General features: G+C 42.5%; 1 protein-coding gene across 8 annotated transcripts in view; it reads right to left on the bottom strand.

Annotated features, from left to right (window-relative positions):
- Window positions 1-27328, bottom strand: part of DLGAP2 (DLG associated protein 2) — a 1383198-nt gene that overhangs the window by 74057 nt on the left and 1281813 nt on the right. The window lies entirely within an intron of this gene.

Below are 27328 nucleotides of genomic sequence, written 5' to 3'. Positions count from 1 at the left end.
AAGCAAGAATAATCATATTGATTGTCACTTTGTCAAAAATAGCCATAATTAAATTAGAAAATCTTGAAAATATCTCAGAAAGTAAAATAATCATAACAACCAATTGTTTTAACTAGAGATGGGAGATTGGATTTACAGGAGTCCACTCCATCGGCCAGGTCAGTAATATGTGACAGCTGGACGGTAGCTCTGTGAATTTCCTTAATGCTTGGCTCCTTTTTTGACTAACCGGGCTAGCATGAAGTCATCATTGCGGTGTGACGTACACACGACTTCACTCTTACGCGACTAGTCAACAACGGAATGCTAGGAACCTCAGGAGACCTCCTGTCCAGTGGTCACAAATTTCTGACCTGGCCGAGGGACTAGAGTCCTGTGAATCCATTCTCCAATCTTAAGTTTTAACCCATCATTGCTTTAACACATCATTCACTAATAGATGACTCCATGTACATGTAAATTAAATACAGAAATAAGTTATGCCTGACAGTTCTCAAAAAAAACAAAACGTAAAAACCGCCAGTGCACAGTGCGTATAACCTGGGAGGGAAGTGGAAGTAGTAACATGAAATCAAGCTACTAACTTGGAGCTGTTGTGCTGAGTGCACAATAATTTGTAGCGCTTAAGGGTATAAGGCTTAGTGCCCACGATGCAGAAATGAAGCAGAAATATTCCTGAGCATTTCTGCATCTCCTTGGCAGAAAAACGCATGTGGTTTTTACATGCGTATTTGACGCGTATTATCATGCGTATTTGCCATGCGTTTTTCCAATGCATTGTATAGGCAAATACGCATGCAGAAACGCACAAGAATTGGTCATTTTCTTTATTTTTGCTGCGAGTAAAATCTGCGCAGAAAAAATACGGACCATGTGCACAGAACTTGCAGAATGTCATAGGAAGTCATGGGATAAGGTATGCAATGCGTTTCTGGAGCGTTTACGCACTGCAAATACGCACCAAAAACGCATCGTGGGCACACAGCCTTACAAATTTAAAAGATTTCTCGGCTGCCATGCCCCAGCATCTGAAAATGTACTCAATTGAATCTGTCAGGCATACAGGACTTCTTATGGCTTGCATTCCAAAATGGCTTTCTTATTGCCACTCTTCCATAAAGGCGAGATTTGTGGAGTATACAATTAATAGTTGTCCTGTGGACAGATTCTCCCAGCTGAGCTGTGGACCTCAAAAGCTCCTCCAAAGTGACCATGAGCCTTTTGACTGCTTCTCTAATTAGTGCTCTCCTTTCTTGGGATGTCAGTTTAGGTGGACAGCCATGTCTTGGTAAGTTTGTTGTTGAGCCATACTCCTCCTATTTTTGTATGATGGATTAAACAGTGCTCCGTGAGATGTTCACAGCTTGGGCTATTTTTTTTTATAACCTAACCATGCTTTACTCTTCTCCATAACTTTATTCCTGACCCATCTTGTGTGTGCCTTGGTTTTCAAGATGCTGTTTGATTCATAAATGTTCTCAAACACAGCTACCCACAGATGGACTCAATTTACTAATTATGTGACTTCTGGAGGCAATTGGTCATTCAAGAATTTAATTAAGGTGATCAGACTACAGGTAGTGAATGCAAATACACGTCACAATTTTCAAATTTATATATTTTTAATAAAATTAGAAAACCATGTAACATATTATTACATTTCACAATTACTTGCTACTTTGTGCTGGTATGTCACATAAGATCCCAATAAAATACATTTAGGTTTGTGGGTGTAATGTGAAAAAATACTTTTTCAAGGCACTGTACAAGAAAAATCACTGACAACTGAATGACGGCTTACTATGAGTTTCTGTGATCTTTCTGCTGTTTGTCATTAGTTTCACTGTTTCATATATATTTAGTAGTACATTTTCCTCCTTTTTGGGTATACACTTACCACTAGCACAAGTGAATAGTGGAGGAGTTGTTTGTCACAACCAGTAGTGCAATTCATGTTTCTGTAGGCAGTGTCCACTTTTTAGAGACCGAGTGCCAAAGCTGCAACCCAAAACCCACTTATTTATTACAAAGTGCCAACACGCAATTTAACTTGAGTACTTAGTTTAGGAAAAACAACTCATACAGACAGCAGGCAGGGGCAACAGAGAGCAAGCAGGTGTATCAAATAATAATAATATTTTTTATTTATATAGCGCCAACATGTTATACAGCACTTTACAATTAAAGAGCAAGCAGGGGCAACAGCAAGCAGGCGTATCAGAGAGGAAGCAAGGGCAACAAAGGGCAGGCAGGGGCAACAGAGAGCAAGCAGGGGCAACAGAGAGCAAGCAGGCGTATCAGAGAAGGTAGGGGAAACAGACAGCAAACAGGTCTATCAGATAGCAGCCAGGGGAAACAGAGCAGGCAGAGGCAACAGAAAGCAGGCAGGGGCAACAGACAACCAGCAGGTGTATCAGAGAGCAAGCAGGAGTATCAAAGAATGCAGGGGAAACAAAAAGCAGGCAGGTATCAGAGAGCAGGTAGGGGAAACAGAGCAGGCAGGGACAACAGAAAGCAAACGTGTATGGGAGAGCAGGCAGGGGCAACAGCAGGCAGGTAAAACAAAGTAGGCAAAGGCAAGGGAGAGCAGGCAGGGGCGAGAGAACAAGCTGCAGCAACAGAGAGCATCAAAGAAGGCAGGTGTATTAGAGTGTATCAAAGAAGGCAGGTGTATTAGAAAGAAGTCAGGGGTAACAGCAGACAGGGGAACCAGTGGGCAAGAGAGAGCAGGCAGGGGCAAGAGAGGGCAGGCAGGTGTATCAAAGAAGGCAGGGGCAACAGAGAGCAGGCAGGGGCAACAGCAGGCAGGTGAAACAGAGAGGGCAACAGAGAACAGGCAGGGGCAAGAGAGGGCAGGCAGGTGAAACAGCGGGCAACAGAGAGCGGGCAGGGGCAACAGAGAAAGGGCAACAGAGATCAGGCAGGGGCAACAGCAGGCAGGTAAAACTGGGCAACAGAGAGCAGGACGGGCAACAGAGAGCAGGCAGGGGTAACAGAGAGGGGGCAACAGAGAGAGGGCAGAGTCAACAAAGAGGGGTCAACAGAGAGCAGGCAGGGGCAACAGAGAGCAGGCAGGGGCAACAGAGAGCAGGCAAGGGCAACAGAGAGCAGGCAAAAGAGAACAGGCAGGGGCAACAGAGAGGGGGCAACAGAGAGTAGGCAGGGGCAACAGAGAGCAGGCAGGGGCAACAGAGAACGGGCAACAGAGAGCAGACAGGGGCAACAGAGCAGGCAGGGGCAAGGGAGAGCAAGCAGGGGTATTTGTGAGTATGTGTATAGCACACAAGATATTTTCGTCAGTGTAGGAGGGGGATAGGATCAGAGGTCAGCCTGGAATAATAAGAGCAGCAGTGACAGGACACAGTGTTGTTAGTGATTATAAGCAGAGACTTAGTGTCTGCTCTGAGCAGGCTGGTCGGTGCAGTGTGCGGATGAGAAGCCTGATACTGCACCGATCAGCTAATGGAGCTTCAGGCTATGTGCCCACGATGCAGAAATGAAGCAGAAAATTTCTGCAGCGTTTCTGCATCTCCCTTGCCAGAAAAAACGCATGCAGATTGTGCATGCGTTTTTCCTGCAAAATACACGCGTATTCACATGCGTTTATGCATGCGGACTACAAGCACTTTCCAGGCGATAGCATCACTTGGAAAGTGCTTGACAACTAGGTCACACTATATAAATCCATGCAAACAGCATGGATTTATATAATGTGACCGTAAAAAATAAAGCTATACTTACCGATCCCCCGCCGTGTGTGCTGCCGCGTGTGTTGTTGTGCTCCTTCCGGGTTGCCGGCATATCGCGAGACAGCCTGCGGTCACATGACTGCGATGTCATCTCAGGTCCTGGAAGGTAAGCGCTGCAGGGGCCGCCGGACAGGTGAATATAAACTTTATTTTATTCTTTTTTTCACAGGTACAATGGTACCCAGGTCTGGATGAGAGTCTCCTCTCCTCCAGAACTGGGTACCATCCGCACATTGAAATGCATATTATCCGCGTGTACAAATGTACAGACACGGATATTATGCGTCTCAATGCAAGTCAATGGCGCAAAATTAATGAACATGCTGCGGATTTATGAGCGCTGCAGAAACGCTGCGGAAAAATCCGCAGCATGTGCATTGATATTGCGGAATGCCATTGGGGACCATGGGGTGCGGATTGCCATACGTTTTTGATGCGTTTCCGCTGCGGAACGCATGAAAAACACATCGTGGGCACGCAGCCTTAGACTCACTATTCACTAGCACTAGATCGCAGCTAGTAATCTCTAACAGGGCCGCTCCTGTCACTGCTGCTCTAATGACACAAACAGCAGCTAATCTTCCTGGTCCTTAGCTACTTGCTCCAGGAGATGAGTGTAGTTCCCAGCCCTGTGTGTGCGGACGTTCTTCTGCATCTGCAGCACAGGCTGAAAGCAAAGCAACTATCCGGGAGGAGGAGCAAGCAGAAGAGGGAATCAGTATCCGCACCACAGGGGAAGAGAAGGTAATGCAGCGTGCGTGCCTGCGTACACTGAGACGTACACTGAGACGTAGGCACTGTACATTAAAACAAAATAAACTTTCTTTAATAGAAACATGCAGCCCAAGAGATTTGATTCACAGGCCCTGAATCAATGTGCCTACTGCCTAGTGATGCAGCTGGTGTACACTTCCCGCTGCACTCAGTGCATTGCCGAACTGCTCTCTGTTCCCTCTGCCCGGCGCAAAGCTCCCCTTGTAAGTGCTGAGGCGATGGCGCGCATGCGCACAGGGAGGGCTGTGCGTGCCCACAGGGGGGGCTCTGCGTGCCCACAGGGAGTGCTCTGCGTGCCATAGGTTCGCCACCACTGTAATAGGCAATACAATTATTTTAAATGTTTTGATCCACAAAGTACCTTAAGTAAAAACTCATTAACCTTCCCTAATTTATACAATAGATGGAGGGCATTAGTGAGTACATTAGTCCACAAACTACACCTTCAAAAGCACTCCTAGTGCCAGCCATGTAGTAATTTGCAGCTTGTCAGAATTGTTATGGTTACCATAGGATTAGTCTCATTCTGTGTCATGGTTTTCCCCTCTTCTACTGTTGTAAGGATGGTGAAATGTGCTACAGCGTTCCTGCCCTTGAAGACACCAATCGCGTAAGTGTGATGTAATGTGAATAGTGTCCTGCATATATTGTGTAGTGTGAAGTAATGTTAGTAATGTACAGTATAGGATGTGATAATGTAAGGCATAGTGTGTAAGATAGTGTAAGATGTAGATAATGGACTGTAGTATATCTAGTGATGATAGGGTAAGTTAGGATAGCGTTAATGTTTGGGAATAACCCACAGGGAGTGGGGTTAGGGATAAGTAAAGTGACTGAGCTCCAGTTAGTTATGCAAATAGGGTCTGGAGTGTAAGATGAGCAGAGCTGCATTAACGGGTGACCCTAAGTGAGAGGAAACTAAGGACAAAGCATGGTATGATCATGTAGAGAAGTGACTGGCGAGACAGTGGCCTTCCGGAGAGAGGTCCTTGGATAGGACGCCGAGTCATGAACCCCAGAGCTTGTAATGCAGAACATAATGGACGTAAGCAGCACTGAGTACAACAGACTAGTGGGGGTCCCGAGTGCAAGGGTTCCAGGGCGCCAATAGTGGAAGAAATAAGACAAGGCACCGAATAGCAAGTAAGAAGACTTGCCTATCAGGACTGTAGTATTAAAGCTGGGTTGTGGTGTAGTAGAGAGAAACAGTGTGCCTCACTAGCCCTGGAGTAAACTACAGATGAAGGATACTGAAAGTGGAAAATCCTTTACACTGTAATGGAAACGTCCATAAGACTTTGTACCCGCTATCCCTTGTATATAACCCTTACCAAGTTACCATTCAGTAAAGAGTTTGTTTTGGAAGTGAATGGAAGTGTCTCTCATTGAACAGTGAAATACATGTTCCTAGCCAGCCCACACCACCGGCTACATGTGGCCTGCACGGGCGTAAGGCCCTCACAGCACAAATCCACAAACCCAGCCAGAGCCCACACTTTCATGTAGCCATGGCCAGTTTTAGGCAAAGTGGGGTCCTTGGCAAAAGTTTAATGTGTGCCCCTAAATGCTCACTTATTGCACCATCACACTGAAACATTTTGATTGTATTTACATGCACTGAGATCAGGCCGTTCACTGAGCGTGATCGACAATATTGAAGTCGTTCGACGCTTGTTTCCCGGCCTCTTTACACCGGCTGAGGAAGAATGATGGGGACAGAACAATCACTAGTAGATCAATCTGTCCCCATATAGTAATATGTTATCAGCAGGACATCTGCAGTTTACGCTGCCGATGTGCTGCTGAGAACAATAATTTTGTTCTGCCATAAACAATCCAATCACCCGATGAATAGGCAACATGAATAAGCAGCATTTTGCTTGTTCGTTGGACTATTGCCAACATGTTTACACCTATGAACTCTCGTCTGCACTGCCGAGATTTATAAATGTGGATCTCACACACACACAAACACACACTGTGTGTCACATACTGCCACTGTGTGTCTATACCCGACCATCTACATATACTATTAACATATATACAAGTTAGAATAATGCAATAAAATCTATAAACATACACACTTATATACACACATGTACACGGCACACACTATACATACATGTACAAAGCACACACTATACCCACACATGTACACGGCACACACTTATACATGCGTATACACGGTCCACACAACACACATGTACACGGCACACACATGCTGCACAACAAATGCTCAGCACATGTATGCAGGACAACAAACATTCATATAGCACCCACTGCACACACCTCACATATACACACTGCTTTATGCTGAAGGGAATGAAGATGTTCCACAATATGAGCTGCAGCTTCTCCTGCTCACAGCAACACATTTAGTTGCATAATAATTCTGCACATTAATAGTTGCCCAATAATTGTGAACAGATAGATATTTCCTAAGAAAGACAAAACCTCACTTTTACTTCCTTTAACTTCCTTAAATATTCAGGTTTATTAACCTTTTGGATTGACCAACAGCACTGTAATTGTTCAATAATAAAATTTATCATCAAAAATACAAATTGCCTAATAATTGACCACACAGTATTTGTAAACTAAATCTGGACTAACCGTTTTCTTGTTTATCTGTGAAGTTAGCTAGTCACTGCATATTTTACTGTGTTATATGCATCTGTGATGTTTATTATGCAAAAGATTGCCAATAAACTATTCTTATTTCAGGTACAGTGCCTTAAAAATTGGTAACAGTTTCTCACAGGTTAAAGCATATAAGAATAGGGAAACCTTCAGGGATTCTTTGCTTACTTAAATGCATGTATTTTGAGCTTCAAGTAATTTTTGAAATTGTGTTTTATAACAAATTTTACACAGATTTAGCTGAGAATCTGTCAGTGATATCATTCTCATGGGAAATCGGAACTCTTATCTTTTTTTTTTCTTCTGAACTCCTATGTGCTGATATATGACAACAGACAACATCAAAGTTGAGCTGAACTTTCATGTGGTTATTAATCAGCTGAGAGGAACTCAGATAAAAACAAATAAAAATGTTATTAACGTTGCATCAGAACTGAATCTATCTGGTTTACTGTGGCATCCCCCTGTGAGGTACCATGATAGGCTCCAAGACTTTAACATTCTTAACCCCTTAAGGACGGAGCCAATTATGTCCTTATTGACCAAGCCAAATTTTACAATTCTGACCACTGTCACTTTATGAGGTAATAACTCTGGAACGCTTAAACGGATCCCACTGATTCTGAGATTTTTTTTCGTGACATATTGTACTTCATGATAGTGGTAAAATTTCTTCACTTGTGTTTACTTGTGAAAAAAATGGAAATTTGGCGAAAATTTTGAAAATTTTGCAATTTTCAAACTTTGAATTCTTATGTCCTTAAATCAGAGAGTTATGTCACACAAAATAGTTAATAAATAACATTTCCCACATGTCTACTTTATATCAGCATAATTTTTTAAACCAATTTTTTTTTGGAGTTAGGATTAGTGTTGAGCGAGTATGTTCTATTAACCCTTTCGCCGAGTATGCTCGGGCCGAGCTCCGAGTATTTATAGCTGCTCGGTGATATGGTTGAATCGTTCCCGTGTGCATGATTTGTGACTGTTTGACAGTTTTATTACATGTGAGGAATGTCTATTTCTTACACATTCCTCACATGTAATAAAGCTGCCAAACAGTTGCAAATCATGCACACGGAAGCGATTCAAACACATCGCCGAGCAGCCGTAAATACTCGGAGCTCGGCCCGAGCATACTTGGAACAGAACATACTCGCTCAACACTAATTAGGATGTTATAAGGGTTAAAAGTTGACCAGCGATTTCTCATTTTTCCAACAAAATTTACAAAACCATTTTTTTAGGGACCACATCACATTTGAAAAGAAAATACCCAAAAGTGACACCATTATAAAAACTGCACCCCTCAAGGTGCTCAAAACCATATTCAAGAAGTTTATTAACCCTTCACGTGCTTCACAAGAACTGAAGCAACGTGGAAGGAAAATATGAACATTTAATTTTTTTTTCCCAAAATTTTTACTTCAGACCCAATTTTTTAATTTTCTCAAGGGTAACAAGAGAAAATGGACCACAAAATTTGTTGTGCAATTTATCTTGAGAAAGCAGATACCCCATATGTGGGGGAAAACCACTGTTTGGATGCACTTCAGAGCTTGGAAGGGAAGGAGCACTGTGACTTTTTGAACGCAAAATTGGCTGGAATCGAGAGTGGACGCCATGTTGCGTTTGGAGAGCCCTTGATGTGCCTAAACAGTGGAAACCCCCCACAAGTGACCCCATGTTGGAAACTAGACCCCTCAGGTAACTTATCTTGATGTGTGGAGAGCACCTTGAACCCCCAGGTGCTTCACAGAAGTTTATAACGTAGAGCTAAGAAATTGAATCAATTTTTTTTCCACAAAAATGTACTTTTAGACCCAATCTTTTATTTTCACAAGGGTGACAGGAGAAAATAGACCCTAAAATTTGTTGGGGAATTTCTCCTGAGTATGGACATACCCCATGTGTAAGGAAAAAGTATTGTTTAAGCGCACGGCAGGGCTTGGAAAGAAAGGAGTGACGTTTGGAACGCAGACTTTGATATAATGGTCTGCGGGTGTCATGTCACGTTTGAAGAGCCCCTCATGTGCCTAAACAGTGGAAAACCTTGACAAGGTACCCCATTTTAAAAACTACACCCCTCAAGGATTTTATCAAGGGGTATAGTGAGCATTTTGATCAGGTACTACACAGAATTTGATAACATTAAGTTGTCATATTGAAAACTTTGATTTTTTCACGAAAATGTAGTTTTAGCCCCAAATTTGTAATTTTTTACAATGGATAATAGGAGAAAATAGACCCCATAATTTACTATGCTATTTCTCCTGAATGCGATGGTGCCCCATTTGCCAGAACAGCAGAAAAAAACCCAAAGTGACCCCATTATAGAAATTACACATCTCAATGAATTCATCTATGACTGCAGTGACTATTATGTAACATCCATGTCAGGCTTTATTCTGGAGCATTCCAAATATGCCAGTTTAGTGCCCATACATTGTGCTCCCATAAAGTGTAGTGCCCCCATATATTGTAGTGCCCCGATACATTTCACCTGGTGACAGACACCCTGTAAATTGTTAAGTGCTCTCCCCGCTACAATAATGACTAACATGTGGCTGCTTACTGCAGTTTAGGCATAGTGGGGCTCAGAAGGAGGGGGGCATTTGGATTTGGGAGTGCAGAATTCACTGGATTTTATTTGACGAGGTGGAAGCTGTTGCTTTTCCAGAGTCTGTTCTACCAGTAACGTGGGACCCCTATAGTCCCAGTGGATGACGGACCTGAGAGGGGGCTGGTTTTGTATGGGATAAGTTAGGGGTTTTATTGGTAACATTTTGGGGTACATAATTTTCAATTGCTTCCAGAATAAGCCTGGATCGCCAGTTTACACTGAGCACTTACGTTGGAGTTTGCATGCAAATCACAAAAATGCGATTCAAATGAAACCCCCAACAGAACCACCTACCACAAAGAGGCAGATGGAGACACTTTGGAATCCTTTTGATGTCTGCTCCGGTGGTCTCCATCTTTTTGGGCGTGCACAGATCTGTGGTCATCCCCACTTGTGCACCAAAAAAAAGCCTGAAATGATGGAACGCCGCCAGAACAGAGACCAGTCCAAAGAGACTCCATCAACCTCATAAGTGAGTGGCTCCATCTGGGTTTTCTGTCTAAATTGCAGTTTTGGTGAATTTACACGGAAACCCCAACGCAGGCGCTCAGTGGAGAGCGCAGGATAAACGTGAGCTGAGTCTTATTCCGATTTTTTTGGAGGCAGAATGAAGAAATTGCAGTACCAGAATAGTTCTTATTTTTATTTTTGCACGGTTCACCGTGTGATATAAGTGATAAGGCGGATTTATTCTTCGGGTCGGCGCGATTACAGAAATACTAGATTTAGGCTGCGTGCCCACGAATCGGATTTAATGCATTTCCGCGGCACCATTTCCGCTGTGATAACACATTAAAATGAAAATTTACAGGGTGATTCCATAATTTTTTCCCTCTGCTTGGTCTGAAAAAAATTAACCTTACTGAGTACCACATTTTTAATCTTGATTTCTTTTAGTGTTTCTTAAAGCCCTAAAGTTGCCATTTGAAATGACTTTAGTTTTGTGCCAGGTCTGTGAGCTGCTTTTTTTCAACAACATTAAACAACTGAATGAACATCCTCCGAGCCCAGTGATTCCTTAATTTTTGCCAAGGGTTGTCTTACATACAGTACAACTTTTTGATTCCTTTTTATTCAGTTTTTTGTGAGTCACTATGACGAAGAAGCGTCATTTTTGGCTTTTTTTTTTTTTTTTACGCCGTTCGCCAAATGGAGTAAATAACGTGACAGTTTTATAGAGCGGGTCATTCCAGATGCAGCGATACCAATTATGTGTACTTTTTTTTCATTTATTTTTGTTTTATCACAAACGCTGCATTTTGAGCGGCAAAACTGATTTTAGTGATTTGTGTGCACGTTTTGTGTTTTTTTTAACGTTTTTACATATTTTATTTCACTTTTTTTTTTACTTTTTCACTATGTCCCACTGTGGGACATGTGTAATTTTCACTTTCATTGCTGATCTCATACACTGCAGTACTCCTGCAGGACTCACTGACTGTGCCTGTGAGATCTCAGGGTACCATGGTAACCATCGGGACCCGTGATTCACATCGCAGGGGTCCTATGGTTACTAAGGGGGTCTTGTGAATTGACAGCAGTATTTAAGGGGTTTATGAGCCCCGATCGGCTTCCAACCTGGCTGGGGCCGATATTGCAAGGTGTCAGCTGTCATATACAGCCGACACCCACGTGAATTGCCACCGCCTGGCGGCGCTATTCACTTATGCCTCAGCGCTGAGAAAAAGCAGTGCTGAGGCATAAGTACCTTTATGCCGCCGTAACGCATTTTTAAGTCGTTAAGGGGTTAAAATGCTACAACCTGCTGATTGGTAAGTGGCTATCTGAGGTGATGAGCTCTCCATGTCTCATAGCGCACCCCTGGCCAGGTTTAAAGGGGATCTGTCAGCAGATTTTTGCTATGAAATCTGAAGAGAGCAGGAGATAGAGGCTAATACACAAAGTTCAACAATGTGTCATTTATAACCATGTGTAGTGTTGCTTACTCAAAATGAAGGTTTTATCACTTTGTGATTAGCATAATTTGATTCCACCCCCTCCTCTTGTGATAAGCAGCTCAGTGTTTATAGTCATTGTATACAGATAGCACGGTGTGGGCGGAGTTAGGTTCCTCAGCTCTGCTGCATTCTACATCTAAATGCACTGATTGTGTCAGAACTGCTGCACCCAGTAAACTGAATGATGCATTGTTGGATTCAGGGTCTGTTTTCCTACATCATGCTGCTCTCAGATGATGTAGCAAAAACCTGCTGACAGATTCCCTTTAATAGCAAGACATTTCTTTATGCACATACCATAAATAGTCCTGGGTAGAAAAAGATGGGAGAAAAAGGGGAGAAGAGAGCGCTACCTGAGCATAGTAAGTATGATAAAAATAGATGTTTAAATATAATTTATATATGGTCACTAGTGATGGGCGAGCACTAAAATGCTTGGGTGCTCGATGTTCCCATTATTATGAATTAGGTTTCCCATTGTGTTTGCCTATGCAGTGAATGCAAGGGTTGTCAAAAATTTGGAGGCACTCCAATGCCCCTTGAAAGAGATGTGGAGGTCAGAGGGCCTCCTGAAAACTATGTTCCCATTATTAGGAAGTGGGTCTCCCATTATGTTTGCCTATGCAGTGAATGCAAGGGTTGCCAAAAATTTGGAGGCACTCCAATGCCCCTTGGAAGAGACTTAGAGGAGAACCTCCTGAAAAAAAATGTTCCCATTATTAGGAAATGTGTCTCCCATTGTGTTTGCCTATGCAGTGAATGCAAGGGCTGCCAAAAATTGGGAGGCAATCCAATGTCCCTTGGAAGAGACGTAGAGGAGGGCCTCATAAAAAATGTTCCCATTAGAAAGGAGTGGGTCTCCTATACTTGTAATGCCCATGCACTAAGTGTATGGGCTGACAAACATTTACCTCTGGGGGGTATACATGAACATACTGTATAAAAATTTTTTTTTTACGGGTATCATAAACACCCTTTAAAAAAATTATTTGGGTGTTGCATCACGGACCATGGTCACCCTGGTGATATGGTGGTGGAGGATGAAAATGAGGAGAAGGAGGAGGACAAGAGCAAATAGCCAAAATCAGGAAGCGTATACCAATGTGTGTGTGTGAAGAGTTGCATGGAAATACACCTCCCAAAAAAAGACACTGGATTTGAGTTTATGTTACGCTGCTATCATTCGGTGGTGTTGAGAAGTCTGGCCCAATCCAGCCCTTGTTCATTTTTATAAGAATCAGCCTGTCAGCATTTTCAGTTGACTGGCAGATGCGCTTATCAGTTATAATTCCACCAGCGGCACTAAAAACCCGCTCTGATAAAATGCCTACGGCAGGGCAGGCCAGGACCTCCAAGGCGTAGAGAGCCAGTTCATTCCACGTATCCAGCTTGGATACCAATTAATTATAGAGGAATCACGGAGGATGTTGGTACGGTCGGCAAGGTACTACCTCAGCATCTTCCCAAACTTTGCACTCCTTGTGAGAATACCCCGCGCCTCAGGGCCTGTGCAATGGGAGGGGCTGAGAAAATTCTCCCAGAACTTTGACAGTGTTCACCTGCCTCTGCTGAATTGAAGTTGTGTCTCTCTCACCTGTACTCCTTGGTTGTCCAACGAACTGTGACCTCTGCCGCCAGCGTTTTCAGATGTGAATTGTTTTAATAGTTCCGCATCAAGTGCCTTCTGGTACTGACCCATTTTTGTAGACCTGTCCGCCTCAGGAATAAGTGATATAAAGTTCTCCTTGTAGCGTGGGTATAGACGTGTCACCAACCATTAATGACTGTCACCCAAAATTTTGAGAATGCAAGAGTCATGGGAAAGGCAGCGTAACATAAACTCAGCCATGCGTGCCAGACTGCTAACAGGCAAGACTTCTGTGTCCTCACCAAGAGGATGACTAACCATGCTCTCCTCCTCCTCCTCTCTGTCCTCTGGCCATCCACGCTGAACAGACGGTATGACAGTTGTGCAGGTAGTACCGTCTATAGCGCATGAAACTAGCTCCTGTTCTTCCTCCTCCTCTTCCTCATTGTCACCCAATCCACGCTGGGATGAGATGAGGCTGGGCTGTGTGTAAACACCCTGTATGGTTCCTTGCTCAATCTCATCGTGCTCCACCAGCAATGCATCCTCTTTGATTGTGAGTAGAGAGCATTTCAGAAGATGGAGAAGCGGGATGGTGACGCTAATTATGGTGGCGTCATCGCCGCTCACCATCTTGGTGGAGTCCTCAAAGTTTTGGAGGATGGTACATATGTCTGACATCCATATCCACTCCTGAGGTCCTATGTGTGGAGTCTGAACTGAATACTGACGGCCTTGTTGATGCTGGTACTCAAGAACTGCCCTCTTCATCTCACAAATCCTTCCCAACATCTGCAGTGTAGAGTTCTAACGCATGGGAACATCACACTCCAGTCTGTGAGCTGGAAGCTGCAAACGCTGCTGAAACACGGCAAGGGTGGCGGAAGCTGTAGGTGACTTTCTAAAATGGGCACACAGGTGGCGTACTTTAACAAGCAGATCTGGCAGCTCCGGGTAGGATTTGAGAAACCGCTGAACCATGAGGTTAAGCACATGGGCCAGGCATGGTATGTGTGTGAGCTCGCCTCGCCTCAGAGCCACCACCAGGTTCCGGCCACTGTCACACACGACCATGCCTGGCTGTAGGTTCAGCGATGTGAGCTACAGATCTGCCTGCTCTTTCAGAGTTGTCCACAATTCTTCAGCATTGTGCGGTTTGTCACGTAAGCATATTAGCTTCAGCACAGCCTGTTGCCTCTTGGCCGAGGCAGTGCTGCAGTGCTTCCAGCTTGTGACTGATGTGGTCATTTCAGAGATGGAAGCTGAAGAGGAGGCTGAGGAGGATGAATTGCAGGAGCTGTAGACTGTGGAGGCAACGCTGATTGACCTAGGGCCTGCGATCCTTAACGTCGGGAGGACGTGTTCCATCCCAAGGTCCAACTGGGTACTGGCTTCCAGTATGTTAACCCAGTGTGCCATCAGCGAGATGTACTGTCCCTGCCCACAAGCACTTGTCCACATGTCCGTGGTTAGATGGACTTTCCCGGTAACTGCGTTGTTGAGGACACGGCTAATATTTTGGGACACATGCTTGTGTAATGCGGGGACAGCACACTGGGAGAAATAGTGGCGGCTGGGGACTGAGTACTGAGGGACGGCTGCCGCCATCAGGTTGCGGAATGCTTCCGTCTCCACGATCCTGAAAGGCAACATTTCGAGCGCAAGCAGTTGTGAAATGTGGGAATTTAGTACTCTGGCCTGTGGGGCGTTGGCTGCATATTTGCGCTTGCATTCCAAGGACTGAGGTATGGACACCTGAATGCTGCGCTGGGACAAGGACATGGATGTGTTTCCTGATGCTGCTACTTGAGAGTATGCAACGACAGGTGCAGGGCAGGAGGCATCTTCGCATGCACCATGGACAGGGGATTAGCTTGCATGCACAACAGCGGAAGAAGCAGTGGTGCCACCCGCAGACACTGTTCCTGGACCCTGGGGTTGGGCCCACAAAGTCGGGTGCTTTGCTGCCACGTGCCTGATCATGCTGGTGGTGGTCAGGCTGGTCGTTTTGCCAGCCCTGCTGATGCTGCCTGACAGGTGGTGCAAATGGCCTTTTTGGGGTTATCGGCAGAGTCTTTAGAAAACAACCAGACTCGGGAAGACCTAACAGTTGTACTGGTAACTTCGTTCATGTTGGTGTTACGAGGAACGGTTGCCTGCCTTCTGTCTGCAGCCACCACACTGCTTCTTCCTGCCTGTTGGAGTGTGCTGCCTCCCTTCCCCCGTGTGCTGCTGTCCTCACTCTGCATGTCCTCCTGCCAGGTTGGTTCAGTTACTATATCATCCACCACCTCGTCTTCCACTTCCGCACCCTGGTCCTTCTCCTGACTTTCTGGCAATTGTGTCTCATCATCATCCACCTCTTGTGACACTTTCCCACCGTTGCCTTCGTGTGACCGTGGCTGCTCAAATATTTGGGCATCGCTACATGCGATCTCCTCTTGCCCCTCTTCAAGTGGACTGGGTGAGAGGCCCGAATCTATAAATGGAAAATGTGAACAACTCTTCGGAGAGTCCAAGTGTGGGATCAGTTGTCTCTGGGCACTCGGCATGGTGGTAGGAAGGAAGATCAGGGTGAGGAATATGCAGTCCAGACTCACGGCTACTGAGACTTGACTGTGTGGAAGACAGGGTGAGGGTGGGGGTGGTGGTGGTGGCAAAGTGACTGGAAGCGTTATCAGCTATTCAACCAACAACCTTTTGACACTGCCCTGGGTTCAATAGTGGTGTGCTGCAGTCCCCTGGGAATTGAGACAGGAAGGTCGGGCGAGAAGATGTGGGTGTTTTTTGTGGCACAATATCAGCTTGCCCACTTCCTCGGCCTCTGCATGCACCAACACCATCATCATCACGTCCAGTTCCCAGGCCCTAGCCACGCGCCTTGCCCATTTTAAATAGAGGGCAATATCTTCCATGCTCACTACAAATGGCTGAATTTGGAGCGAAATTATATGTAATCCGTGTGACGGAGAAACCACAGTTTTAAATATCTGGCCTGTAGGTAACTATTTTGAACAGAAAACCGGTGTCAAATACTTTGCTGACACACTGAAATTTTTTTTTAATGGAGGCCAGAAATGGCAGTATTTTCTGAAAACGTATATGTGATCCGTGGGATGGCGAAAACAAAGTTTTAAATACCTGGCCTGTGGGTAACTATTTTGAACAGCAACCTGGTGTCAATTGATTCACTGACAGACTTAAACAAAATTTTAATGGAGGCCAGAAATGACAGTATTTTCTGAAAACGTATATGTGATCCGTGTGACAGACAAACCACAGTTTTAATTACCTGGCCTGTAGGTAACTATTTTGAACAGCAAACTGGTGTCAATTGCTTCACTGACACACTGAAACAAATTTTCAATGGAGGCCGGAAATGTCAGTATTTTCATCGCAATTATATGTGATCTGTGTGACGGACAAACCACAGTTTTAAATAACTGGATTTTTAGCGCTGTAATATGGAAAGGACCTGGCTGTATTCTGCAGTGCCAACAAGCAAATGGCGCAGAACAACGGTGTTCTCTGGATTGCTTTTTAAGCAAATAATGAGGATTAAGATCCAAAAAAAATTATTCCTGGTCCTTGAGACCTGGGCCTATTTCTAGAAATATCTAACAGCAGCAGCAAAAAAAACTAGAATGGAGCCTCTTGTGCTATGTGCACTGCAGTCAGCTATATACCCTGCCTGCCTGTCTATATACACTGCCTGCATTATATCTCTGCAGATGGATTAGTCCTCAGAAGGACTGTTTGTTGAGATGGATATGTGTCTATGATGGATATAGTTTGGTACACCTACACTAACTAGAAACAAGCAAATCTCTCTCTAGCTCAGCAGCACCTCTCCCTACACTGTCTGATTCCGGAGTGACTGTGACGAGCATGGCGGCGCCAGGTCTGATATAGACCTGATGACGCTGTGCGACCAGCCAATCACTGTAATGCCACAACCAACATGGCTACGACATTACAGTGAGTGGCAGGCAATCCCTGCATGTTCATTGGCTCTCTAAAGAGCGCCAAACATGCAGGGAGGAGACCCGAGCTCCCGCCAAGCAACCCCGGAAATACTCGGCGAGCGCCGAGCATCTCGAGCAGTGAGATGCTGGGGCGAGCACCTAGCAGTAGCTAGAATGCTCGCTCATCACTAATGCTCACCTGAGCAAGTTGTGCAGGTTAGGCACAATTCTAGTTCAAAACATAAAAGAGATGGGGTTCTCAATCCACGGTTTGCAGCTCGTCCGAGGGCTGTGTTGGCGTGGTTGTCCTAGCCCAACAATTGCCTCCACGTGAACATGGAAAAGGAAATTTTATCCCGGAGGCGCCACCATTGGATAGAAAAGTCCCCGGTTTAGCAAGGAGATTTCTGTCTTTTTTTGTGGTCTGTATGAATAGAATGGCCACAAGATTTAAAACACTATAGATTTATTACAACTCTGAGATCATAATAGTGATCACTGTGTTACATTAAAAATATATAAAATATTCACACACAACGCATTTTGCTCCAAGAGCCTTCCCCAGGTATATATAGAACCATACGACTAACCGAACACTTATACTTATCCTTATTAGTTAAGGGTGGGGTTTCTTTCAGGGGTGAGGGTCACAGGAATCAACTAAATCTGTTGTTTTTCCTTTTGCCTTCTATAGGATAGCGACGATCTATAAAATCGTAAGTAGGAATAAGTTGGCTCCTGTATATTAGATGTGTTTCTTTATTATGAATGTAATATGATTTTATGTATTTTTTATATACATTGTGAATTTGTATAGTGTGATTTTGTATATGTGATACTCATTTGCATATATATAATAGTTTTTTGTGGATTATCTCTATAAATATTGTCAAGAAAAAATAATGTTGATTACATATTAGGGATAATATATACATATACAGTACAGACCAAAAGTTTGGACACACCTTCTCATTTAAAGATTTTTCTGTATTTTCATGACTATGAAAATTGTACATTCACACTGAAGGCATCAAAACTATGAATTAACACATGTGGAATTATATACTTAACAAAAAAGTGTGAAACAACTGAAAATATGTCTTATATTCTAGGTTCTTCAAAGTAGCCACCTTTTGCTTTGATGACTGCTTTGCACACTCTTGGCATTCTCTTGATGAGCTTCAAGAGGTAGTCACCGGAAATGGTTTTCACTTCACAGGTGTGCCCTGTCAGGTTTAATAAGTGGGATTTCTTGCCTTATATATGGGGTTGGGACCATCAGTTGTGTTGTGCAGAAGTCTGGTGGATACAAAGCTGATAGTCCTACTGAATAGACTGTTAGAATTTGTATTATGGCAATAAAAAAGGAGCTAAGTAAAGAAAAACGAGTGGCCATCATTACTTTAAGAAATGAAGGTCAGTCAGTGCGAAAAATTGTGAAAACTTTGAAAGTGTCCCCAAGTGCAGTTGCAAAAACCATCAAGCGCTACAAAGAAACTGGCTCACATGAGGACCGCCCCAGGAAAGAAAGACCAAGAGTCACCTCTGCCTCTGAGGATAAGTTTATCCGAGTCACCAGCCTCAGAAATCTCAGGTTAACAGCAGCTCAGATTAGAGACCAGGTCAATGCCACTTTTCTAGCAGCAGACACATCTCTTCAAAAACTGTAAAGAGGAGACTTTGTGCAGCAGGCCTTCATGGTAAAATAGCTGCTAGGAAACCACTGCTAAGGACAGGCAACAAGCAGAAGAGACTTGTTTGGGCTAAAGAACACAAGGAATGGACATTAGACCAGTGGAAATCTGTGCTTTGGTCTGATGAGTCCAAATTTGAGATCTTTGGTTCCAACCACCGTGTCTTTGTGCGATGCAGAAAAGGTGAACGGATGGACTCTACATGCCTGGTTCCCACCATGAAGCATGGAGGAGGAGGTGTGATGGTGTGGGGGTGCTTTGCTGGTGACACTGTTGGGGATTTATTCAAAATTAAAGGCATACTGAACCAGCATGGCTACCACAGCAACTTGCAGCTCATGCTATTCCATCTGGTTTGCGTTTAGTTGGACCATCATTTATTTTTCAACAGGTCAATGACCCCAAACACACCTCCAGGCTGTGTAAGGGCTATTTGATCAAGTAGGAGAGTGATGGGGTGCTACGCCAGATGACCTGGCCTCCACAGTCACTAGACCTGAACCCAATCGAGATGGTTTGGGGTGGGCTGGACCGCAGAGTGAAGGCAAAAGGGCCAACAAGTGCTAAGCATCTCTGGAAACTCCTTCAAGATTGTTGGAAGACCATTTCCGGTGACTACCTCTTGAAGCTCATCAAGAGAATGCCAAGAGTGTGCAAAGCAGTCATCAAAGCAAAAGGTGGCTACTTTGAAGAACCTAGAATATAAGATATATTTTCAGTTGTTTCACACTTTTTTGTTAAGTATATAATTCCACATGTGTTAATTCATAGTTTTGATGCCTTCAGTGTGAATGTACAATTTTCAAAGTCAAGAAAATACAGAAAAATCTTTAAATGATGTGTGTCCAAACTTTTGGTCTGTACTGTATATATTCCCCCTAACATGTAATCAACATTATTTTTTCTTGAGAATATTAATAGAGATAATCCACAAAAAATGATTATGTATATGAAAATGAGTATCACATATACAATATCACACTATACAAATTCACAATGTACGATATATAAAAAATACATAAAATCATATTACATGCATAATAAAGAAACACATCTAATATACACGAGCCGACTTATTCCTGCTTACTATTTTATAGATCGTCGCTACACTACAGGATGTAAAAGGAAGAACAACAGATTTAGTTGATTCCTGTGACCCTCACTCAGAAACAAACCCCACCCTTAACTAATAAGGATAAGTATAAGTGCTCTGTTAGTCATATGGTTCTATACATACCTGATGAAGGCTCTTGGAGCATTAGCGCGTCGAGTGTGAATATTTTATATATTTTTAATGTAACACAGTGATCACTCTTATGATCGCAGAATTTTAATAAATCTATAATATTTTAAATCTTGTGGCTATTCTATTCATACAGACCACAAAAAAAGACAGAAATCTCCTTGCCAAACTGGGTACTTTACTATTCAATGGGATCGCCTCCTGAATAAAATTTCCTTTTCCAGATAATCTACCATGCAAACTAGGATCATTATGTTAACTGGGGGACAAAATATTTGCATCTAGAAATTGATAGCAGCAAAGATACCTTCTTTCATGCTAATATACCTGTTCAGCTTGGCCAAAGATGCATTTTATTGGATTTAGAGATACAAAGGGCAATGAGCTACAAAGTGCATGCCAGGTCTCCTTTCTAGGGAAAATTAATAGGAATCTTCCAGGAAGATTACCATCAGGCTGGTTTATTTATTCCCTATCAAAAAGTGCCTAACAACTGCACAATGCATATTTAATTGTTAATAAGTTCATCTTAAAAGGCAAGAAAGTCTATGCACCTTCAGAACAATAGATCAGAGCCAGTTGTTGGACGCCTTAATTAAAGGGAATCTGTCACCCCCTGGGCGATATCAGACCTCTACTATGGCCATACAGGTGATAGAAAAGTAAATCTATACTTACCTATATGGCCCATAGCAGAGGTCTGATTGCAGAGAAAACTGGTTTTATAAAGTCTGTTTTCCAGAGGCAGGTCCAGGAGACGCCAAGCAAACCCCTCCTATCTGTTTACTATTCCCCTAAATCGCTACCTCTGTGCTAAATTACCATATCCCCCCCCTCCCCCGCTCTGCCTTCCCTTCCGTGCATGCGCAAAGCGCCGCTCCCATGGAGCGCGCTTTGTTTCCCTCCGGCTCCATTTGGCTGCAGACTGCCAGCGGAGCGGAAGTCTCAGTGACTCACCGTTGCTTGCGCAATACAAGGCTGCGGCGCAGTACACAGCCAAATGGGGCCGGAGGGAAACAAAGCGCGCTTTATGGGAGCGGCGCTTTGCGCATGCGCGGTTGGGGAGTCAGAGCAGGGCCTGTCACAGGGCCCTGTGACGTGCAGGGGAGGGGGAATATGGTAATTTAACACAGAGGCAGCAATTTAGGGGAGTAGAAAGCAGATAGGAGGGGTTTGCTTGGCGCCCCCCAGACGCCAAGCCTCTGGAAAACAGACTTTATAAAACCAGATTTCTCTGCAATCAGACCTCTGCTATGGGCCATACAGGTATGAATAAATTTACTTTTCTATCACCTGTATGGCCAGAGTAGAGGTCTGATATCGACCAGAGGGGTGACACATTCCCTTTAATGCTTATTTGTTTTCATATGAAACTTCAAAAATGTGGTCATAACCATGTTGGACCTAGGGCTTCTGGTACTGTAATATTATGAACTAAATATATTCAGAATAGGAAATCCTGCGTTTATCAGATGAGATCTTAACTATCTTGGGACACTTGTGTGCGACACATATCAATAACCCTCCAGTAACAGCCAGCAGTGCAGAACAGATTCACATTTTTGCTGTCTTGTTATGAGGGTTTCTAGTGATTAGTAAAAGACTAAATTACCGTAGGGCTTGTTACATCATTTATCTAAATAAATTAATCCAGTTATGTAATTTTCAGGAGACGAACATGTAATTAATTCTTGCCATGGAACGTTTTAGGACTACGAAACCAGTAATGAAACATACCAATGAATTTCATCTACATTTAATTATCTATTGGCATATTAAAAGTGCTTGTGGAAGCAGACTTAATAATGAAAATGAGAATTCATTGAATCAAGTCCCGTTACATATTCAATCATCTTTCCTTAACATTTTTAACAGTATAATCAACATATAATTAGTACCTCTATACTGATCTTCCATAAAGAACTAGTATTTAGACCATCAGGCATACAGATGTAAATGTCATAAAGCTATTCATTGTACGAATATGAAGCTTTTATGCAAATGTTTCAGTACAAATGTCACTGATGTGTATGACCTCTCTGAATTTATAAGACTCTCTAAATAATACCAACAATATTATCAATGCTTTTCCCTGATTTGAATTACTTTGTTATAATTTTTCTTAAAAGATAAGCCAATCTTTACATAAATGTTTTTTCTCTGATGTATCTAAAATAAAAACTCATGTGAATATTCTTCATCTTTCACTATTGCAGCTCCTTAACAAAGCTATATGTTTCCAAAGTTACAGACTGCAATTAATCCATGTGTAGTCTGCTCTTGAAGATTGGACCTGTGTTACAGAAAATTGGAGCCTGGGGGTTACCTGTCTGGCTTCAGCAATGCCCCTTGCTTCCTTATCCTATAGCTGCCTCATTTTGCAATAGCCCACACCAAGTTTTTCAGGTAACGCGGCAAAATCCTCTGACATGATCCCTCTAGGCCTTTTAAAACCAAATCAGGAAGAGGTCAGGTGCTTGAGTATTAAGTAGAATTGTTGAAAGTTGCCTCACAATTATCAGAAGCTGGCTCCTTATGACTTCCATGTTACAACCATTATTATTTCCTAGCTCAGTCCTGCTTACCAGGCGTAATCCACATCTACTTCTAAGCAAGTAAGTTACCTACTTCTAGCAACTGTTTTCAGTGCTTTTCATATTTGGCCTGTGCAATCAAGGAAAGGCACCTCTTCAAGCAATACTCCAGTTTGCCTATACTACTCTGCTATACAGGGCTATTAATTTCCTCGCTACAAGTTCCAGTTTGCTTTCTTTGCTGCTATTACTCATTTCCCTGCTGGAAAATACCATAATGAATTTACTTCTCTGTTATACTTGTGATTAACCATTGACCTGCTGGAATATACCAGACAATATGTCATGAACCTATTCATTGTACAAACGTGAAGCTTTTGTGCAAATGTTTTCCTGAAAATATCATGAATATGTATGACCTATTTGAATTTATAAGACTCTCTAAATGATACAAACAATAGTAACTATGCTCTTTCCTGATTTAATTTACCTTAGTATAATTTTTCTTAAATGGTAAGCCAATCTTTACATTAATGTTTTTTTCTGCTGTATCTAAAATAAAAAGTCATGTGAATAGTGTTGATCTCGCACCTTTTGTATCTATAGATCCCTTATAAAGCTAGAGTATATATTTCCATAGTTACAGACTAAAATTAATCCATGTGTAGTCTGTTCTTGAAGATGGTACCTGTATTACAGAAAATTAAAGACCGGGTGTTATTCACCTGTCCAGCTTTATGAATGCCCCTTGCTTCCTTATCCTAGCCCATGCCAAGTTTTTCAGGTAACCCGGCAAACTCCACTGACATCATCACCATAGACATATTAAAACTTAATCAGGAAGAGATCAGGTGCTTGAGAATTAAGTAACATTATCCACAGTTGCCTCATATTTGTCAGACGTTTGCTCCATGTTACAACCAGCGTTATTTCCAAGTTCAGTCCTGCTTCTTACTAGGTGTAATCCACATCTACTTCTCAGCAAGCAAGTTACCAACTTCTAGAAACTGTTTTCAGTGCTTTTCAAACTTGGCCTCTGTAATCAAGGTAATTCCTGTGATTAACTGCAATCCTGGTGCAAGATATCAGTTTCCTATACAGTTACTGTTCCCATCTGGCTCTGCTTCATCTCTTCTTACCTTCGACTCTGCAAAAACTCTTACTGTTGGTCTTATTCATTCTCGTCTGGACTACTGCAACTCTCTACTAATTGGTCTCCCTCTTACTAAACTCTCCCTTCTCCAATCCATCCTGAATGCTGTAGCCAGGTGTTATGATAGTGAAGCAACTTGGGAAAATAGGTAACACACTAAAAACTGCAGTTGACCCTACGGTTCCTGTACAGACTAGAGATCCTGACCCCGCAGTCCCTAGTGACTCCTGTGTGAGCTGAGATAGCCCTAACCACAGACTAGACAATGGCAACTCAGACCTATGCTGCCTCCTAAATAACCAGAGGGCAGTGAAGAATGCAAATTACCTACAGAAGGGAAAGTGTGCTGAAATAGAAAGCAATCCCAGAGTGAGTAAAATAAGCCACGAAATACAAAATAAAGTATTAAGTACGTTCTGTTAGAGAATAAGCCACCTACTTCCTAAAAAGTAACAGAAGATAGGTGCAGGGAAAACAACATAAACAGCAGAGAGATAAACCCTAGCTGGACATCCAAATGAGACAATCACCAGCAGGAAATACCAGCAAGGGGAAAGTATATAAAGCCGCACCAGAAAGATGATAGGCCAGACAAATGAGTAAATGAAAACACCTGTTACCCTGAAAAGACTGAAGCAAGGATAACAGAAACTAAACACCCGAAGAAAAAGTGTATCTGCCGTGGCTCGGTGAACATAGAAGCCGACCACAAAGCACAGGCTCAAGGGTTTGAACCCAGACACATAACACCAGGATCATAAGGCTCTCCAACTGCTACACTGATGCCTATACCCTGTGCCAGTCTTTGCACTGGTTGCCGATCCACTGCAAAGTCCAATATAAACTTATCACTCTTACCGACAAAGCTTTCCACAGTTCTACACCACCTTACATCTCCTGCCTCATCTCTGTCTATCACCCTACCCATGCCCTCTGTTACGCTAATGACCTAAGACTAACATCCTCAATAATCCAAACCTCTCACTCCCACCTCCAAGACTTCTCACAAGCTGTGCCACTTCTCTGGAATGCACTACCCAGGGCAATTCGATTAATTCCCAATACCCACTTCTTTAGACTGGCCTATCTCCTCACCTCACTTACGTAACTATTCCGGTTTTGCCCTTCCAAACTTTTCTTTCAAATCTGGTCCCTCGTAGCATCTGTTTACACACTCTCTATGGACTTAATAGCACTTTGTATTTGTACTTTTACACATCCTTCCTGGTGACTGGTTCATGCAATGTTATGTGAACACCCTATTTATTACATTGATGACTGGACCATATAATACAAGCACTGTTTACCGTTTATCTTTCGTGTCTCTCCTATTTCCCCATAGCTTGCAAGCAGGGCCCTCACTCTTCTTAGTGTCTGTTGAATTATGTGTACTTTGTTATGTCTTGATTGTCTGTACAAGTACCCCCTGTAATGTAAAAGGCTGCGAAATATGTTGATGATATAGAAATAAAAATTATCATTATTCATGCTACCTGTTCCGCTTTTTTGTCTGCAATGCTGCATATTCTGCTGTCCTTGTCCTTGCTGATCTACATGTTATCCATCAAAACTTGCTTCGCTGCACCACTGCCTCTAGTCTGTGCTGCTAACCCTGACATATGGCTTATAGAATCCACCTCACTAGGTGAGGCCTTAAAACTGGGCAAGAAGAAACGTAGGGACTCCTACTGCAACAAACATTGATTCAATGCTATAATATTACCATATTATGCCAAGATAAAATTACAGTATACAGTCATAAATTGGGCAATATATATTTGTTCAACTAATACGTACTTTCTAAACAATACATAATATATAGTAAAATAAAATAATTTCCAAATACTACCAGTGTACCCCACTAAATAATCCTAAGTAGTGTTAGGATTTCTAACTTTGCGTCTAACAAACTATCCAGTTTGACACCCCCTTAAATTTGCTCTGTTTGCAGTATTAATAGAAATTGGTGCCATAGATAGTGCTGTTCATTTATAAATCATAAGCATTCCAGTGTGATGGAGAAATTAGACTGAATGGCATCTCCACATGGTTCAGCAGAGATATTCCTAATAAGTAATTGATTTCTGCACCATGTACATGTAAAAACCATTATTGCTCTTCCATTTTTAGCCATTGTTACTGACGCTTGACAGCCATTATAATACTTTTAATAGTCCACATTGAACCTAAGATTTCCCAACATTTCCGATAAAATAAAATATCAATAAAATACCCAAATATCTGAACGTATGATTTTATTTCTACCTTGAGAATAAAATATAATTTTGGTTAAAAAAATGTTTCTATTGCTTAACTTTTTAACACATTAATTTTTCTTCAGTCAGCTACAAAATACAGAATACCCAGTCTTTCAAGTCTACGTTATAATTAGTTTCAGTTTCTTTGTGGAGTTAGTCTCAATGGTCAAAAATGAATAGAAGCAATTTACATGATTTCACTAATCTGAAATGTGCTCCCGTAGAAGCAAGAATATGATGTATCAAATAAATTCTAATCATTGCAAGTACTAACTAGTCACTTCTATGATCGTCATGACAAGGACTAAATTCCAGAAATATAAGATTCTAACAGGCTTTGTAAGAAAATAACTGGAATAATATCATGGACAGTCATTGACAGGAAAGTATTTATCTTTGTGAATCACAAATAAGGACCTACAAGTCCGTACAGTCACCTACAATACTATGTTGTTCCAGATCAATGACATTACTTGGTCTTCAAAACCGTAAACTTAGTTTTAAACCCACAACCCCAACTTACTGCATCTCTACTGGTATCTATGCTAAAAATAAGGTCAGTGGGTACAGAAATTTTCTATATTCAAATATACTTTACAAGGATATATCCAAAAGTTGCACTGAAATATTGTCTTCTAGATTGAGGTCTGTTCATGCTTCCAGATCAAGAGATCTAAAGTGTAAAATTCATTCCTTTTCTTTATCATACAATAATACGTCTTGAGCCGTGTACCAATTCTTAACACTAATTTAGCAAGATCAGGTAGTATGAAGAAGTGCCACCATTCCAGAAACATTTTGCTGTTTGATTGAATAAAAGGGATGAATTACATCCTCTCCATCTAACTGTGATTTTTCTTCATCTGGAGGTGCAGCCTGTTGGCAGTTTTCTAAAACATTGACCTGTATCTTAAAAAAACAGCTTGAATTTATTCACCGGTATTCCAATAAGCAGTGACCTTAAACCTACACCAAGGTGTGCACCCTTAATACTTTCCAATCTGTTGCAAGCTTCACACACGTCTTGGTGAAGCCTAATTCTCTCACACATGGTTTCTTCAGTGCTCACTGTTACATCTGGTCTTCCAAGGCAGTCCAAACAGACAAAAGGCCGGAGTCACACTAGCGTATCACATCCGATGCGAGAGC

The sequence above is a fragment of the Phyllobates terribilis genome, unplaced genomic scaffold, assembly GCF_046119375.1.
Source record: "Phyllobates terribilis strain yellow unplaced genomic scaffold, ASM4611937v1 Scaffold_3__8_contigs__length_932513732, whole genome shotgun sequence".
Taxonomy (NCBI): Eukaryota; Metazoa; Chordata; class Amphibia; order Anura; family Dendrobatidae; genus Phyllobates; species Phyllobates terribilis.
The sequence above is the reverse complement of the archived record's forward strand: the minus strand, read 5'-3'. Positions and strand labels throughout refer to the sequence as shown.